Raw genomic sequence first — 5,086 nt, forward strand, 5'->3', positions numbered from 1 at the left:
AACGTGAACACGTGTGCAAAGTCATTTCGGGAACATCTGTTTCAATAGCGGACTTGAATTTCTGTCTTGCCTCTGGTGAGGGCGGTCGCATTTTTTCCCCGCTCCCTTCTTCTCCCTGCTTGCTCTCTTTGTTTTGTCTTGTCTGCACTTTTTTGAAGCCTCTTTCTTTGCGCTGTCCTCCAAATCTAAACATCAGACATGGAAATGATCAGATGGAATCTGACAAAATCTTTTCGACGAGGAAAAGAGGTTCTGGGGAGCCCGGCTGCCCTCATGGAACCATTGCTGCGGGGTACGTGAGAGATTCCTGGGATAAACGGAGAATCATGTGCCTCTCAGTCCTTTCCGTCGAGGGCGTGGAAGACATCTACCTATTTGGAACCGTGATCGCGGGGCACCTGCTGATTGGGCTGGGCATTGTTCTGGTGTATTGTCAAATTCGTAAGACGACGGCAGCCACTCAAGGAGCCCAAAGGCTGTTCGTCGCAAAGGAAGGATTGGGCCGGGCTGTGGGATCACAGTCTGGGGCGATTTCTGAACCGCAAGATGGATCACATCATGGAGAAGCTTGCTGAAAAGGAAAAATTGAATATGAGGCCCAGCAAGGACGAATAGAACAGACAAGTCATTGTAATGTCTGCTCGCGGAAAACAAACACCCTAATCTACGATTTAACTCCCTCGAATGGCCTTGACGCTGTAAACAACAGGAACAGGCTGTTCTGAAAACACCTCCAAGGACACCTCAATGATGGACGCTTTTGACCTCCCTCCCTCCTCAACGACACCTGGAGTCGAACTTTTGCTTGCATGCAGAACAGCCCCAGGCCTATGAATACTACATCAACACACCCAAGACAGTGGGCATATACACACACACACACACCCTCCCCCACCCCACGTCTTCACCCCCACTTGATTCCCCTTCGGGGTGATGGACGGCTGACAGCGCTTCATAGCAGCAGTCGACCTCCAGGGCCTCAACTCCCCCCCTGTTGCGAGTTGTCATGATTGTATGTAACATGTTTATCAGCACCTCCAAGTCCGAGTCCATGGTTCTCGCCCGGAAAAGGGTGGAGTGCCATCTCCGGGTTGGGGAGGAGATCTTGCCCCAAGTGGAGGAGTTCACGTACCTCGGAGTCTTGTTCACGAGTGAGGGAAGAGTGGATTTTGAGATCGACAGGCGGATCGGTGCGACGTCTTCAGTAATGCGGACGCTGTATCGATCCGTTGTGGTGAAGAAGGAGCTGAGCCGGAAGGCAAAGCTCTCAATTTACCGGTCGATCTACGTTCCCATCCTCACCTATGGTCATGAGCTTTGGGTCATGACCGAAAGGACAAGATCACGGGTACAAGCGCCCGAAATGAGTTTCCTCCGCCGGGTGGCTGGGCGCTCCCTTAGAGATAGGGTGAGAAACTCTGTCATCCGGGAGGAGCTCAAGGTAAAGCCGCTGCTCCTCCACATGGAGAGGAGCCAGATGAGGTGGTTCGGGCATCTGATTTAACCCCCATCTGGAGGTGTTTAGGGCACGTCCGACCGGTAGGAGGCCACGGGGTAGACCCAGAACACGTTGGGAAGACTAGGTCTCCCGGCTGGCCTGGGAAGGCCCCAGGATCCTCCGGGAGGAGCTGGACGAAGTGGCTGGGGAGAGGGAAGTCTGGGCTTCCCTGCTTAGGCTGCTGCCCCCGCGACCCGACCTCGGATAAGCGGAAGAAGATGGATGGATGGATGGATGGATGGATGTTTGTGTGCATGGCATGGAGGTTTTTTTCCCACTCCAGACCAGGCCTCCTTAGGAGCCCAGTCTAGATTGTATTTTTTTTTACTCATCTTCTTCCCCAGCGTTTTACCTTTTTCCCCACCTTTTACGGTGTCGTGGCGACCCATCAGCATTCCTGTTCTGTAACCCTGTACACTGTTTGTTTGTCTAATCTTGAACGGGATTGTGCTGAAAACAAAGTTCCGTTGTACTTGTGCAATGATTTATCCTATCCGAAAGTGTCCCCCTGGGGAAAAGGGGGGGTCTGTTCATACCACACAAAGTCCCGCCTTTTAGCACTAGGAAAAGTCCACTGAAAAGTTCAAACAACAACTTTTCTCCATGAGAATTCTTTAGCCGCCATCTTAAGAGCTTTTTAAGCAGGCCTCTGCATGCCGCCCCCCCAGACCTCCTAGCCTCCCCCCCCTCCTAATTGAGCCACAAAGACGCTCATTGTGCGGCGACACAAACGTCCGTAAATCATCGTCTCGGGCCTCGGAGCGCCCGCACAATGGCCGAACTGACAATGGGCCCGCACAAAAGGCCGCCCTCGGGACGGCGTGCTCGCCCCTCGGCGTGCTGGGAGGGGAGGGCGACAGATGTTGTCCGCCGACAGACGCCCGCTGGACAAAGTTCTCAAAGGGTTACAGCGCTGATCCTCTTACGGCGGGACGCTTGTCAACGCAGCTGCTTCTTGTCGCTCCAAAGAAGTAGTAACTTATGCGAGGATAAACTCTTGTCTTTGCAAATACACATCCATTACTACGTCTGTGCTGTAAAAAACTCATGTTAAAAGCATTCAAACAATAATAGCACAAACTTTTAGGACAAGTTTAGAGAGGGATATGGACAAAGTAGGGGGCTGCGTATGAATAATAAACAAACTTTAATAACATTAAAACTATAATCACTAATGTTTTTTGACAGCACAAATGTAGCACAAACGTTTAAACAAGTTTAGAGAGATTTTGGACAAGGTAGGGGGCTGCGTATGAATAATAAATAAACGTTAATAACATTAAAAACATAATAGCACAAATGTTTTTTGACAGCACAAATGTAGCATAAACGTTTAGGACAAGTTTAGACAGCTTTGGACAAAGTAGGGGGCTGCGTATGTGTCAGAATAATTGTATAAGAATCTGACCCGAGATCTACAAAATCGGAGAAAGCAGGACCTGACCCGCCTCCAGGCACCTTTTCTTTGAACTGTTTTGTAACCAAAGGCGACGGCTGTTTACGACCCCCCTCCCTTAGAAACAGCTGTTGCCATGTAATCAGGTAAAGTCCAAATAAAAGAGGACGCGTGCAACCTTTCGTCAGAGCGTGGTGGAAGACTGTACAAAGAGTACAGCGCAGACGTTTCTCCTCAATGAGCTAAATTGAATTATGTCTGTTTAATTCCTTGTTTCTTGTCTGTTTAATAGATGTCATCAGTGTTTGAACCTGACAGTATGAATAATAAATAAACGTCAACATTAAAACTCTCATAGCACAAATGTTTTTTGACAGTACAAATGTAACACAAAAGTTTAGGACAAGTTTAGATAGAGTTGGACAAGGTGTGGGGCTGCGGATGAATAATAAATAAACGTTAATAACATTAAAAACATAATAGCACAAATGTTTTTTGACAGCACAAATGTAGCACAAACGTTTAGGACATGTTTAGAGAGATTTTGGACAAGGTAGGGGGCTGCGTATGAATAATAAATAAACGTTAATAACATTAAAACTATTAATAGCACAAATGTTTTTTGACAGCACAAATGTAGCACAAACGTTTAGGACAAGTTTAGAGAGATTTTGGAAAGGTAGGGGGCTGCGTATGAATAATAAATAAACGTTAATAACATTAAAACTATTAATAGCACAAATGTTTTTTACAGCACAAATGTAGCACAAACGTTGAGGACAAGTTTAGAGAGATTTTGGACAAGGTAGGGGGCTGCGTATGAATAATAAATATATGTTAATAACATTAAAACCATAATCACAAATGTAGCACAAAACGTTTAGGACCCGTTTAGAGAGATTTGGACAAGGTAGGGGGCTGCATATGAATAATAAATAAACCTTAATGACATTAAAACCATAACCACAAATGTTTTTTGACAACACAAACGTTTAGGACACATTTAGAGAGAAATAGACAAAGTAGACGGCTGCGTATGAATAATAAATAAACGTCAACATTAAAACTCTCATAGCACAAATGTTTTTTGACAGTACAAGTGTAACACAAAAGTTTAGGACAAGTTTAGATAGAGTTGGACAAGGTGGGGGGCTGCGGATGAATAATAAATAAATGTTAATAACATTAAAAACATAATAGCACAAATGTTTTTTGACAGCACAAATGTAGCACAAACGTTTAGGACAAGTTTAGAGAGATTTTGGGCAAGGTAGGGGGCTGCGGATGAATAATAAATAAATGTTAATAACATTAAAACTATTAATAGCACAAATATTTTTTGACAGCACAAATGTAGCACAAACGTTCAGGACAAGTTTAGAGAGATTTTGGACAAGGTAGGGGGCTGCGTATGAATAATAAATAAACGTTAACATTAAAACTATTAATAGCACAAATGTTTTTTGACAGCACAAATGTAGCACAAACGTTGAGGACAAGTTCAGAGAGATTTTGGACAAGGTAGGGGGCTGCGTATGAATAATAAATATATGTTAATAACATTAAAACCATAATCACAAATGTAGCACAAAACGTTTAGGACCCGTTTACAGAGATTTGGACAAGGTAGGGGGCTGCGTATGAATAATAAATAGACCTTAATGACATTAAAACCATAACCACAAATGTTTTTTGACAACACAAACGTTTAGGACACGTTTAGAGAGATATAGACAAAGTAGACAGCTGCGTATGAATAATAAATAAACGTTAAGAGTAAAACTATTGTTTTTTGACAGTACAAATGCAGCACAAACATTTAGGACAAGTTTAGGTAGAGTTGGACAAAGTGAGGGGCTGCGTATGAATAATAAATAAACGCTAATAACATTAAAACTATAATCACTAATGTTTTTTGACAGCACAAACGTTTAGGACAAGTTTAGGTAGAGTTGGACAAGCTGGGGGGCTGCGTATGAATAATAAATATACGTTAATGACATTAAAACCATAATCACTGTTTTTTGACAGTACACGTCTTTCACCCGAGTGATATAACAGTATCCTTACTTGATCACACACACACACACAGAAAGAAAAAGTAGAGCACTTTCAGTCATAGAAGACGTTTAATAAGAGAAAAAAATCATTCTTTTTTTTTTTATTCAATTATTTCATCGACTACAACATCT

This window comes from Nerophis lumbriciformis, linkage group LG25, assembly GCF_033978685.3.
Source record: "Nerophis lumbriciformis linkage group LG25, RoL_Nlum_v2.1, whole genome shotgun sequence".
In the NCBI taxonomy this organism is placed as follows: Eukaryota; Metazoa; Chordata; class Actinopteri; order Syngnathiformes; family Syngnathidae; genus Nerophis; species Nerophis lumbriciformis.